General features: G+C 51.2%; 1 protein-coding gene across 1 annotated transcript in view; it reads left to right on the top strand.

Moving 5' to 3' along the window:
* The window catches only part of TRAPPC9 (trafficking protein particle complex subunit 9), a 582,880-nt gene that overhangs the window by 1,159 nt on the left and 567,126 nt on the right, over positions 1-14,595 (top strand). The window lies entirely within an intron of this gene.

Below are 14,595 nucleotides of genomic sequence, written 5' to 3' on the forward strand. Positions count from 1 at the left end.
AGGATATGTCTGAAGTGTTCACGGGATCCCTCTGGCTGCTGACTGTGAACAGTCCAGGGGGTAGTTGTAAGGGTGGAAGCAGAGAGACCGGGCAGAAGGCGATTGGAGGTCGTGAATAAGATGCCAGTGTGCTAGGGGCCTCTGGGTGGCTCAGTCCGTTAAGCATCCTTGACTCAGGGTCGTGAGTTCCAGCCCTGCGTAAAAACGCCCCTACTTTAAAAAAAAAAAAAAAAAATGCAGTGTGACTAAGGTGAGATGAGCTAGAAAAAAGAATAGTAGGAGACAGCCAGGGGCCAGATCAGGCAGGGCTTTGTAGATCCTGGAATTCTACAAATGAATCCAGAAGCCCTGGGAAGAGTAAGGAGGCCCCTCTTAAGTTTTACCAGGAGTACTCAAGGTGCTGTGTGTGAATGGACTGTCGGGGGGCAAGAACGGAAGCAGAGAGCACGGTGAGGAGGCTGTTGCTGGGCCAGAGGTGATGGTGGGTTAGACCAGAGTGAGGTGGTGGGAAGGAGTAGGGTTGGGGATCTCATTTGAAGATAAAACCACCAGGACTTGCCTGTGTGATGTGGAGTGAGTGAAAGGGTGGTGGTGCCATGTACTGAGATGGGGAGCACTGCCTGAGGATCAACTTCGGCAAGAGGTTTGGTTTGGAGCACCTTAAGTTTTAATTGCACTAAGACTAGTCAAACACTAGTGGTGGTGTTGAGCGGAAAATTGGACATTTAAGCCTGGAGTTCGAGCTGGAGCACTTAATTTAGGAAGCAACATTGTCTAGTTGGTAGTTAAAACCGTGGACTTAAATAAATGTATTCAGGAGGAGAGTGTAGATAGAGTGGAAGGATCCAACCCCAGCATTTTAAGGGGGAGGAAAGAAGGAAAATCCAGCAAAGGAGACTGGGAAGAAGTGGCCGTTGAATAAAAGGAACACCGAGAGATTGGATGTCCATAAAGCCAGTTAAAAGCTCTTCTGAAAGGAGAAACTGCTCCACTGGATGGAAAATGGCTGAGAGGTGGAGTAAGAGGACTGTCCTACCACTCAGTAGTGTGACCCCATGCAGAGCAAGTGCTGAGCCTGTTTCCTCCTTTGCAGAGATGGGGATATTCTTACCTGTGCTGGGGTTTTTAGGAGGTATGAAAGTGCCTGGCGTATAAAGATCAAATCCCCTGCCCTGTCAGTGATACTCCGCCCAGCACTACCTCCCTCCCAGGTCAGTGGTGAGCAGCAAAGGGGGTGGGAGTGAGAAAGCTCTTTGTGAACTGCAAAGCACGCTCCAAAAGTCTAAATTACATGTAAGGTTTCAGTGTTCATGCGGCAAGGTCTTTTCACCCCCCCAATCAACTTCAATTTCAAAGTTCATATAAAAGGAGGCGCCTGGCCAGCCCAGGCGTAGAGCATGTGACCCTTGGTCTTGGGGTTGTGAGTTCAAGCCTCATGTTGGGCGTGGAGCCTACTTAAAAAAAAGTTCATATAAAAAGAGTGGAAAATACAAAGTATATCTTGTTTAACCTTTCTGACTTGAGTTCTGTTCATCACCTAGGTAATGATTTCAAAATATAAAACATATACTTTTACCACATGTTTGTACAAGTTTACTAAGTTTTGAAAATTACTGCTCTTTATTCTTCCTGAAGAGGGGATCCAAGACCAGAGCTCACAGATGGGACAGATAACTGACATTTGCAGTTTTCAGAAAGTTTCACATCTGCCTTCAGCCATCACGACCCAGTGATTTCCGGGGTCACACCCGCTGTGTGCTCCGTCATTACAAGGGGAAGGCCCAGATTGCAAGGACGTGGTTGCCTTCACCACTGTCACCGGAGGCCGTGGCCCAGATCCATGGCAGGCACTGCTGGGCACTGCTGGGCACCGCGAGCCTGGCCGCTCTGGTCCCTGCTCTCAGAGCAGACGGAATTTCAAGTGCAAGGGAGACCGAAGAATAAACAGGAACGTCTCCTACAGGAAGTGCTCTGAAGAAGCCAGTGTGAGCGACAGGTTGCCTCTCTGAGAAGTGATACTCCAGCTCTGGTCTGAAGAAGGGAACAGCCCCCAGCGCAGAAAGGCTGGGGCAAGATGAGCGTTCTCAACAGGACAGTCTGTGGGGAGGACACCGGAGGGGGAAGATTCCCCGGGCAAAACGGAGGAACTGAAAGGAGCTTCGAGAGTGAGGCAGAGTGTGTGGGAGATGTGGTCGGCAGGTAGAACTGTGGCTTCTGTTCTGAGAGCATTAGGAAGCCATCAGAGTGGAAGGACGAGCAGATCCCACTACAGGCCCCAGCCGGTTGCCGAATGATGACTGGCGCCCTGCCCTGAGCAGCACGGAGGCGGGGGGCACAGCTTCAGCCTCGGGGCTCAGTTCTTAGTCACAGGAGCTTCTTCCCTCTGTAAATGGGAAAGCCCTTGACATTCTCAGGATGAGTGAGGAGCTCGGCAGACACCCACCACACGGGGGGCCTCTGGTGCACACAAGGGACAAGCTGTATTGCTGATGCATTTTAAAGTTTTGATGTTCTGTGTCTCTGGCTGACTACTGTTTTTTGTAGGGTTCGCCCTTCTCTTTCAGCATGTTGGGAAGCAGGATGGGGTAAGAGGAGGAGAGAGAACAGAAGAGAGGGATCTGGAGAGTAAAAAGAGGCAGAAGAGAAGCAGGGGCTGAGAAGCTCAGCTTACGGGGCTGGCAGGTGACGTTCACGTACTTAATCATGCTGAGGAGTAAGGAAAGGGGCAAAGGAGGAAATCTTCAGAAAAGAGAGAAAGTGGGGGCACCTGGGTGGCTCAGTCGTTAAGCGCCTGCCTTCAGCTCGGGTCATGATCTCAGGGTCGTGGGATCGAGCCCCGCATCGGGCTCCCTGCTCCGCGGGAAGCCTGCTTCTCCCTCACCCACTCCCCCTGCTTGTGTTCCCTCTCTCGCTATGTCTCTCTCTGTCAAATAAATAAATAAAATCTAAAAAAAAAAAAGAGAGAGAAAGTGCTCACCATTTTTTAAAATAAGAAGCAAGCTTCAAACTTAAGACAGTAGGAGACAGGGCACCTGGGTGGCTCAGATGGTTAAGCGTCTGCCTTCAGCTCAGGTCATGATCTCTAGGTCCTGGGATCGAGTCCCGGCCCAGCAGGGAGTCTGCTTCTCCCTCTCTCTCTGCCTCTGCCTTTCCCCCTGCTCATACTCTCTCTCTGTATCTCTCTGTCTCAAATGAATAAATAAAATCTTTAAAAAAAATAAAAAGACAGTAGGAGACTTAAAGAATCTCCTAATCCTTGGGAACATCCCTGCAGTAGGAAAAGCACAGTGAACTAGTGCATCATTCTGTTGTTCATGCTATCATCCATTATTAGCCCACTTTATTTTCACAACATCTCAAGAGGCATGCCCCTCATTTCTTTTTTTTTTTTAAGTAAGATCGTTAAGATTTTAAGTAATCTCTACACCCAATGTAGGGCTTGAACTCATGACCCCGAGATCAAGAGTCGTACACGCCACTGACTGAGCCAGCCAGGTGCCCCTAATGCCCCTCATTTTTCTGACGCCTGTGCATCCCAGGGTGTTAGAAGGCAGTTGCCTACACTTCTGGAGGCCCCTGCCAGCCGGCTTCTGGTTGGGATTGGCCCGTGGGAGACACAGGTGAGAGACTGCAGCAGAGAGGGGAGAGGAAGCTCCGGTTTGTAGAACAACGCCGGCTGCAGGCTGGGGACTGCAGGCGGCCACAGTGAACGTCCGCGCACAGGTCACCCTGGGGTTCTGCTCAGCGTCGGCACCCCTGGGAATTCGCTGGGGCGTCTGGGCTGCAAGCCAAGGGTGTCATCTCCTTCCCCTGCTATTCTGGAGCACCTTCCCCACACCTGCAACTCTTTCATCACCCTGCAAATCCCTTCTTGGCATTAAATCCCTCTAAATATCTCAAGAAGTTTCTGCTTTCCTAATTGAACATTGAAACCTATGTGCTTGGTGCCAGGAAACCAGCCAAGGACAATGGGAATCGAGGGCCGGTCATCTGAGTTGATGGTGCTGGTACAGGGATGACCCCACAGGCAGCCCGCCCTGGCAAAAGTCACTTCTTTTGCCTCCTGAGGTTGCCCAGATGGAGTGAGTGCTCATGGAAGGCAAGGCGGCCGCAAGCGACCATCGTGGTGGGAACGGAGTCTCGTGGGATAGGCTAGCTTCGGGTTGCACTGGCGAGCGTGCAGACAGAAAACTGAAAGCTTTAACTCTGAACTCTCAGATCAAGCCTGATCAGAGAGCCGGCTCCTCTGGCAGTCCTAAGATTCCTTATCTTCTGTAGCCTCAGAGCTGGTGAGGCTAAAGATCAGACCCACCTTTGATTCTTTCTGATGTATAATTACTACGTAAGTTGAATTCACAGCTTCTGCGGGTCTTTTCTGTGATGTTAGGCTGTTGATTGGGAAGAGCAGGGTCCTGGGAAGTAGAGACAGTTGGGAGGATACATGCATACCTTTAACCCTCATCCCTATGAACCTCTTTGTGGATAGAAATAGCCCCTGCTTGTAGAGATTACTGTTTGCCTGCTTGAAGTCCTATTAATGAGCTTGTTCAAGGTGTTCACCTGGCAAGGGGACGCTGAGTCTTTGCCAGACTGGCCCCTCATTAACTCCAATCCGTAACGAGTCTGCTCCCAGTATGCTCCAGGGGTTCAACTGCGAAGTCCAATTTAGGGGATGTTCACACAGTAAAAGAATTGGGGGACATTCATGTACTTTTAGCAGCAGAAACTTGGGGAGTGCATGGGGGATGGATTCTAATGGTGTCAGTCCAGGTGGACAGAGCATGTTGGATTGGGCTGAATTCCTCAATAGAGCTGACCTACCAGGGATTCCGGATTCGGTGTGTTAGCACCAACTAGGATCGGCTCCCTGAGATAAATTGGCGGGGTGAGATTTGGCGTGTTGTGGGCTGGTGGTACTCTTCGTGAAGCACATCTGAGTGCGCTGCTCTGACCCGTTCACCGGGTAACCCCACAGATCGGGGGGGGCAGATCCCAATAACAGGCACAGCACAGACACCAAGGGGTTTACAAATAACTAGTCTCCCATTTGAGCAATAGCTTCCGATTTGCCACTGGACACTGGTAGAGGCCGAATGCCAGTGCATGAGACCCCAAATGTGACCTGAGCTGGGTGTGATGTGATCCACCAAGCCACATGCCACGCTCCGCTGTGCAGGGGAGGCTGATGCCTCTCACCATTGAGCAGGGCCCAGGAGCACAAGGAAAGCACCCAAACAGGCGCTCAGACGCCCACAGCACCTCCTCTCCATCCCCCCTTTGCCCACTCCCCACAACTATGGGCTCAGGGGCTCTCTGTGGGCAGAAGAGGGAAAACAGACCGTGTTGACAGACTGCTCTGGAAATACACTGGCACTAGGCAGAATGGGAATCACACGGCAGAGCCTGCACTCCATCCATTATGAGCGCAGCTGAAAGGTGAAGGTGAAGAGAAGTTCTCCCCGCGGCCCGCGGCCCGCTAGCCTGGATGGAGAGAAAGCCAGAGGTGCGGGGTCTACGACAGCTCAGGGGTGGTAGCGCACAGTCTGACTGGTGGCCCAGGAACATGGACAGAACGACACTGGAGACTTGACAGGAAAGTCTGGGGAAGGTGTTTGTAGATGAACCCCGAGCTGGAGGAACCGTGCGGGGACGTGTAGCCCACGTGAGTGCTCACCAAAGGGCACCTTCCACGCAGGGGGCCTTTAATAAACAAGGGTCAGGATGCCCCACTTGGACATGCCGGTTGCTTTCTCTCCAGCCACCCTCTCTGATGACACCCAGGGCTCGCTTGATGGAAGTTTTGTACAAGTGGTCATGGCTACATCTGGGGCTGATGCAGCAAGGACGTCTCCAAGGACACCAGATCTTTCTGTCTTTCTGCTTTGTCCTTGGCATGTTGGTTTTAGGCCTTGTGCTTGTTACCTCATGGTTCCAGAGTTCTTGACTACATTAGTTGGGAACAAGGCAAAGGGCAGTAGGCCAAAGGCTCTTTGCTCATTAAGTTTCGTGGCCTTGTCTTTTTACCGAGGAGGGGATGATCTCCTTAACAGTCTTTCCCTTAACTCTCCTGTGTCAGAATTGGGTCATTAGCTCACCCTGAGAGCAATCACTGGCCGAAAGGAATTTGAACCAATTAAGTTTTACACCATGGGGCCGTCTTCCTGAGATCAAAGGGTAAGTGAACAATTGGGGGGTGGGTGGGAGGTGAGTTTTAAGGCAGGGGTTGCTTGTAGGTTAGACAATAACCAGTATCTGCCAAAGTTGCCTACACTTAAAGTTTTGGAGATTTCACTTACAAATCGAACTTAAAGAGTAGGAAGGCAAGATGGGCTGGCTTTATAGGAGTCCTGTGCCCTTGGCTTTGCCACAGGCCCCACCTCCCTCTCTCATCACCTGTTTCACCCACCCGCCACCAGCTGGGCCCCTGACTTAGGACATTGTTCTAGAGTGATCGGTTTGCTGGTATGTTCTTCCCTCTAGCCTAGCACAGTACCCGGCGTGTACGGCGTAAATAAGATGGCGGGCTGGGGGGAAGGAAGGAGCCCATCCTAATAAGCCAAGCTACACTGCCTGAGAGGAGTAGCTACGCCTTTGCTCTCAGAAAAGAGTCCAGTCTGAATCTCACCTCTGCTATTACTGGCTTCCGATTCTCAGTCTCCTCGTCTGTGAAATGAGGATCATAGCATCTGCTCCCAGGCTCACTGAGAAGCTCATGTGAGTGCGTGGATAGAAAGCCCCAGGCAAAAACCCAGAAGTTCCTGTTCCTTCCCCAGGAAGGAAGAATGAGCTCAGCTGAAATGAATTTGAGATGGAATGAGGAAAGAAGATCTTTAAGAACGGAGGGCACATCTTATTAGCTTCAAACGGCTAGAAGTGCTTAATAAATATTTGATAATGATAATAATGATCGTTTCACTTGGTAGAATATAATTATACAAATTGTAAAAATATAATTATGCCAGGCTGTCATTACAGCTAATGGCTTGAATACAGGGATAATGAGGGGCAAACCAGAGCCCACCATCGTGACGGCTGCCAACAGACGGCGGCTTGCGGTGCTGCTGCAGACCTTCGTGGGGGGGGTAGGGGATGGGGAGGTGTCCAGGCCAAGGGGAGGGATTGGTGGGAGCCAGACTGTGCAGAGCCTGTTGGTCCAGGGGGGGTGGTGGGAAGTCCCTGGAGAGTCTTCAGCATGAAAGTGACAAGAGCTAATGCATGATTAAAAAAAAAAAATTTTTTTTTTTGTCATGGCAAAATATCACAACAAAATTTACCGTTGAAGCCATTTTTAAATGTAGGGTTCAGTGGTGTTAAGTGCATTAACATTGTGCTGCCATCATCCATCCTTTTCCAGAACTGCTTCATCTTTCCAAACTGAAACTCCTTGCCTTCTAAACACTGATTCCCCACTTCCAGCCCGGCACCCACCATTCTGCTTTGTCTCTATAAAATATTCCCACCACTGTGTGCTTGTGGAAAATCACCTGACCGTACACGCGCGGGTTTGTTTCTGGGCTCTGTTCTAGTCCACCGGTCTCTATGTCTGTCTATACGTATACAGTGCCACATTGTACACATTACTGCAGCTTTGTAGTGAGTGTGGAAAGGAAGGGCGAGATCTCCAACTTTGTTCTTTCTAAGGAGCGTTTGGACTATTCAGAGTCCCTTGAGATTCCATATGAATTTTAGGATGCATTTTTCTACTTCTGCAGAAAATGTCGTTGGCCAATATGATATTACGTTAGGGTGTGGTGAGCAGTTCAGGCAAGATATGATGGTGCTTCCGAAGGTCTAGGTGGTGTGGGGTATAGAGCAACCTGGAGGGATTTGGGGAGGGTTTGGACAGTGAAAGTAACAGCATTTAGTGCTAGATTGGAGGTACGTGAGGAAGAAAAGAGGAATCCAGAATGACTCCTTGGTTGGAGGTTGGAGGAAATGGTGATGCCTATTTCTGAGATGGGAAGAATGGGGAAGGGGTATCAAGAGTTCCTTTGAGGACACGGGAAGTCCAAGATGTCTGGGAGACCAGCAGGTGGAAGAGGGGCCAGCTGCACTGTGGACACCCAAGCGTGGGGGGCAGGGGTGACTGCAGAGCTGGGGAGAGACATACGCATGTCAGCACCAGATGGGTGCCAGGTCATGCCACACTTGGGGCCAGGGGGAGGAGGAGGCAGCGAAGGTGGCCGTAAGCTCCTGGAGAGATTATCCCCGAGCGTAAAAAAAAATCATAGTGAACCCAGAGTCTTCCATGACTGTGTGCATCCCAGGCTGAAGCAGTGAGGCGCCTGACATTTGAGTGGGCAGCGGACCACCCGGACGTCATTCTCACTAACCTCGGGGGTTGGGAACTCCCAGCCTCCCATGCAGCCCACTTCCGGCCCACCTGCTCCTCACCAGGCCCCCTGGATGTCCCTTCTTTACCCCTCTGCAGGTGTCCCTAACTGCCTCCCCTGCGCACCTCCTCTCCTCCAGCTGGTCCTTGTCTATGCAGTCGGAGGCCCGGCAGCCTGAAGATGGGAATGTGTCTTACTCGTCTTTGTTTTCCCATTGTCCAGTGTGGAGCCTGGCACATGGATCTCTGGATAGAGAGCAGGGGTAATCTAAAAACCATGTTTTCAGTTATGTTCTTGTTTCTGCACCCTGGCCACGTATAATTTGTGTCATTATTTGAAAATAAAAGATCTCAACAACACCCAGGGAAGTGGAAGTTGAATGAACATTGGTCTGGAAATGATAACAACATAACAAAAGCTAAAGGGACCCTCTCCTGCGCTCCTTCACGGCGGATGGGCCCTGGTGGGGCCTCTGCAAGGCGAGGCGGGGTGGAGGGGCGCCCGCACGACAGCAAGCGAGCGACCGCGCAGCTCCCACACAGTGCTGCCGGCAAACCTGTGCGGCACCAACGCTTGGGAAGACAGGTTGGCAGTTCTTAAAATGTTAAACGCATTCTTCTATGTGACCCAGCAGCTCCGCTCCCGATATTGAGCCCAAGAAGCAAACGCTTATGTCCACACAGAAGATTGTCCCTGAGCGTTCAGCTCAGCTTCAGTCACAGTGGCCACAAACGGAAACAACCCGAATGCCCATGAACAGATGGACTGGTGACCAAATGACGGCACGTCCGCACAATGGACCTCGCCAGAAAAAACTGCCCATACAGCAACCCAAACGAGTCTCCAAAGCTTACGCTAAACCAAAGAAGCCAGACACAGAAGAGTACATGACTCCGTTTATGTGAAATCCTAGATCGGGCCAAACTAATTTATAGCGACAGAGAACAGACCCTCGGTTGCTTGCTGCGGTGGGGATGGAGCCGGCCACGGGGGCCTGCGGGGAGACGCTCCGGGTCCTGATTTTGCCGGGTGCTCACAGGGGTGTGTATGTGTGTCAAAACTCATTAAACTGTACGCTTCAAATGAATGCCTTTTACTGTACGAAGTTCTATCGTGATGAAGCTGATTCGAAGGAAAGGCACCGTCCTTGCTCTTCTGGAGTCAGTGGGGTGAGAGAGGTAATTCAGGTGGGGACAGACAGGGCGCCACAGACTGTGGGCAGGGTCCTGCAGGAAACGTGCAGGGGCTGGGGAGGCACCTGGTGAGGGAGCCCCCGAGGGCAGAGGGAGCCCCAATGAGCAGAAGACCAGCATCGGCACCCCTTGGGGGAGGTGAGGGGAGCTTCATGGTAGAGGTGAAATCTGACCTGGGACTTACCAGCCTCATCACACATCATTTTTTTCTTATTACCAAAGCAACACTTCTAGACGATACAGAAAAATGAGAGAAAGCAGACATGTACAAGGAGGATGAGGAACCGCCCCCATCCTGAGGTGCGCCCCTCCAGACCCCCGTTACAGAGAGAAGGGCACTCCGGGCCGAAGGAACAGCTTACACAAAGGTGGGGGGACTGGGGAAGTAAGCTCCGTATGGTTGATCAAACCGGGGAGCGACAGCTTTGGAGAGAAAGACAGACCCCAGTCACAGCTGTGGCTGCAGCTGCAAAGAGGGAGAGGCCAGGACCCGAATTCCTGATGATGTGCGGGGGGGGGGAGTTGGGAAGGGGTGCAGGACCCAGCTCTGGTGTAGCAGTCGTACCATTGTCCCCACGGGTCCATGCCCTCCGGCTTACAGAATTTAGCTCTTGATTCACAAACCACAAAACTCTTAATTCCACCCATCAGTGATTGGGTTTAGAAATAACTGGCGGGAATCAGGCCCCCCAGGGCATCCATGTGTGGCCCACATGGCCTGATCCCTCTCTAGGCGGTGCCTGCTACAGGTCTCCTAGTCACTAGCAGCCCGGTGTCTTTCCCTGCTGGTGCCCATGACCGTGAATCCCTTTTTGTGTTTCTAATCAGAACCTGGCACTTGCCTGGGTCTGGGTTAATGGTAGGCTGGAAACCAGGAGTGGCTTGGGAGGGGGAGGTCTGGGGGGCCGGGAGGTGGGAGCCTGGGGTCTGTCCCACCCCAGAGCCGAGTGCAGAGGGCGCTGCGGTTCTCCTCCAGTGAGGATTGTATAGTGCTTGCCTACACACACACACACACACACACACCCAGCCTCCAGCCGGGCACTCATTCTCAGAGCCAGGATGCTTCTCAGCTCAGGACCCTCGGGCCACTCCTGCTCCTCCCGGCCCTGGCCAGCCCGCCCTTCCCTGACCCCCCCAGGGATGTCCCGCAGCACTTTGTGTCCCTGTGGCTCATTTGGGTGCTCGGTTTCATCAGTACGCAGCTGCGACTGGTTGGTCTGTGTGGCATCAGGAAAATTGCTTTGGCTCTCTGGGCACCCCCTTCCCGGCCGTAAAGGAAGAACCGCTACGAGGTGGCTGGTGTGAGAAGCCAGCAAGCCAGCAGGAAAAGGCACCTGCCCAGGGCCTGGCACAGAACGTGCTATAGATAAATGTCCATCCATTGACAAATTTCGCGCTATGAGAGAGCAGCTCTCTGCTTCGTGTCCCGGGTTTACACTGTTTGAACCACAGTAATTATTAACAAATGCCCGCTTCCCTCTAAAGTGCCCTGGCTTGGGTGACAAATGATGTTACCCTCTCATGGGCCAATCGTCTCTATCCTTTCCCACCTAGGAAGGAAGAAGAAGCTATTTGAGCCCACGTTCTAAGTCATTTTGCAGCCTGGGGAGCGGGGAGTGAGTCAGCACCCCGGGTAACAGATGAGTAAGAGGAGACCCCAGCCCAAGGCCACTCGGATTCCAGATAGGATTCAGGTCTAGATCCGTTTGCCTAGAATGCATGCACGTTAAGTTTACCTTTCTTTATGACAAGATGTTCAGCTGTTAGAGGAATTCTTGCTTTTAGATTTTTTTTCTTTTTTCTTTTTGTAAACAGGTCTGTCTGGGGACTCTTGTACCTTAATTCCAAGCAACAAATAAATGCTCACATAACTACAGTTAACACAGTGAGCACATTTAGGAAAAGCCCATCAGGAGCAGAGGGGGCAGCGTCACCCGCTTAGAGTCCGGGGTGGGGGGGGCATCTTGGCTCCCAGAGCTTGTGTCATCATGTCTCTCCATCTTCCAGAATGGCCCAAAAGAAGCTTAAGTCCCCGCCCTGGAGCGTAGAAGGCCGTGAAAATGCTGCACACCTCATTTTGGTACGGAATCATGTCCGCTTGGTGTGGTCACCCTGGTGGGAGCCTCTGCCGATCTGAAGCTCTTGTGGGGATCTTCAGTGAGTCTGATTAATGAAGCATTCCTCCCGCACTGGCCAGCCTGGATGGGCTCACGCACGGCTGTGCACTGACGTCCCGGGGGACTCTCTGGCATATGTATCTACGGCCTTAAAAGGCTTTTGCCTTTGATCCGGGAATTCTGCTTCTGGAACTGTCTCTAAGGAAATCATCTGAAATTTGGAAAGAGCATTATGCACAAAGATGCTCGGAACAGTGTTATATATAGCAGTAAACGTAGGAACAGTTCAGCTCTTGAAGGATAGGCATTTGGTTAAGTGACGGTGGTGTAGCCTTGATGGGGTATTGTGTAGTCGTTATAAGTAAGATGCACGAGCACAGAATGTGGTACGTGTGTCCCCAGATACCCGCTGCCTGCCCTCCACTAGCTCCTGCCATTGGTCTGGTCAGATTTAGGCGGGGGTGGGCGAGGGGAGGAAGGAAAGGTATTATTAATGTCAGGAATAAGAACTACATCCAGTCTGAAGATGATGTTCGTAACTCTCGGGGGCGTGAAGGATGCTCCCATTAGCTGGGAGTCAGGCTCTGTTGCTGTAGGCACCATGTACTTACAACCACCCCAACTGGGAACTTGGGCTAAAATCTGGGAAAGCTTTCGGGAAATAATTTTTCACAGCTATCTCAAGTTTCCGTGTGAGTTCGGCATCAAGGAATATTACAGAATCAACGATATATATCAAAGTGTCCTTATTTTAAAAAATATTTTATTTATTTATTTGACAGAGAGAGAGAGCTCGCACAAGCAGGGGGAGCGGCAGGCAGAGGGAGAGTAAGAAGCAGGCTTCCCGCCGAGCAGGGAGCCCGATGCGGGGCTTGATCCCAGGACCCTAAGATCATGACCTGAGCCGAAGGCAGACGCTTCACCGACTGAGCCACCCAGGCGCCCCTATCAAAGTGCCTTTAAATAGAAACACACATGAAATGAAGTTGTTTATTGTCCAGCTGGCGAAAATGTCGTGATCAGGGGCTTGCAGAAACCTCACCACCTATGTCCCTGAGGAGCAGTGGTTCAGTATTTGTTAATTCAGTGTTTACAGCGACTCTAATAACTGCCACCAAAAACGAGTATCAACTATCTTATAAAGCAAAAAGAAACAAATGTGCTTTAGTGGTGAGAAGCCTGTCTTCCCTTCAGTCAGGGCTCTTGGCCTTGTGTGAAACGGTGATGTCTGGGTCCTCCTGACCTCGGATCAGAGCCCCTCAGCTGTCCTGCAGTCCTTCATGCGCTGCCAGAAACTTGGGAACGTTCCTTACCTTCGTTGACTCCCCACTGCCTCGCCTGTAAAATGGGAATAAGGTAGCCTTGAAGGAGAGACCGTGGTGGAGCCCCCGCCCTGGTGCCTAGCGCTGACTTGGTGCTCCATTGACGTTCTACCTGCCACCGCGGTCCTCCTGACCGTGGCCATCTCATCAGCCCTCCTGTGCCCATTCTGTAGGGGGTGAGACGGGCTCAGAGCTGCCTTGGGGCTCACGCAGAGTCAGGTAGTGAAGCAGAGGGGCGCCGGCCTGGCTCAGACGTAGAGTGTGCGACTCTTGATCTCAGGGTCATGAGTTCAAGCCCCATGTGGGGTGAGGAGACTACTTAAAAAAAAAAAAAGGAGCACCTGGGTGGCGCAGTCTGTTGAGCATCGGACTCTTGGTTTTGGCTCAGGTCATGACCTCGAGGTCATGGGATCCACATTCCCAGGTCAGGCTCAGCACTCAGTGGTGAGTCTGCTTGGGATTCTCTCTCCCTCTCCCTCTGCCCCTCCCGCTTGTGCACGCATGTTCTCTCTCTCTCTCTCTCTCTCATGAACAAATAAATCTTAAAAAAAGGGAGGGGGCCTCCTGGTTAAGCTTCTCAGTCAGTGAAGCATCTGCCTTTGGCTCAGGTCATGATCTCAGGGTGCTGGAATCGAGTCCTGCATTGGGCTCCCTGCTCAGCAGAGAGTCTGCTTCTCCCTCTCCCGCTGCCCCTCCTCCCTGCTTGTGCTCTTTCTCTCTCTCTCTGTCTTATATAAATAAATAAAATCTTAAAAAAAAAAAAAAGAAAGAGAGAGAGAGAAAAAAGAAGAGGCAGAGATAAGATTCAGATTCTGGGCCAGCCAACTCCAGAGACTGGCTTCTTCCTCCTGCAGTTCTTATGTGGTTGAGTCCTCTTGGCTCTTTCTGCGCCTTTGTTCCATACCCTTACAAACCTTGTTCTGTTCGACTTGGGCGCTGGTACCCTGCATGGCCGAGCCCCTCCTCTTCCCCAAGCTGCAGCCACGGGCCCACTGCCATTACTGGAAGCTTTGGAAATAAAGATTTCCCACATCCCTCCACTACTCTAGAGTTCACATTTGGTAGTTCCCTCCCAGGCGTTTACCATGGGCAGATTCAGTTTGTATGTTCATTCTTGTTCTATGTCCAATTTGGCATCCTGCATTTTTGCTTAATATTAAAGCATTTCTCTTGCTCCTTTTAATGATTGCTCCTTGTTTACAGACTAGTGGAAGGAAATACATTTAATTAGTACCTGTGTATTATAATAGTGCAATTATGGAATATTTTTCTTCTTTCCCTTATTTTTCTTGCGATATATCAAAAAAAAATATGGCGAGGCGCCTGGGGGGCACAGTCCATTGAGCACTGGACTCTTGGTTTGGGCTCAGGTCGTGATTTCGGTATCATGAGATCAAGCCCTGCATCAGGCTCTGTGCTCAGCACAGAGTCTGCTTGAGATTCTCTCTCCCTCTCCCTCTGCCTCTCCCCGCTCATGTGCATGCGCTCTATCTCTCCCTAAAATAAATAAATAAAACTTAAAAAAATATATGGCTAAAATGTCAACCCTCACTCGTCGATGTATTGACTTCTTAGTTATCCCATGTCAGGAGGTCCCTTAGCCGTCCAGGCTCATGTCGTGTTTGTAAGA

The sequence above is a fragment of the Halichoerus grypus genome, chromosome 5 (assembly GCF_964656455.1).
Source record: "Halichoerus grypus chromosome 5, mHalGry1.hap1.1, whole genome shotgun sequence".
In the NCBI taxonomy this organism is placed as follows: domain Eukaryota; kingdom Metazoa; phylum Chordata; class Mammalia; order Carnivora; family Phocidae; genus Halichoerus; species Halichoerus grypus.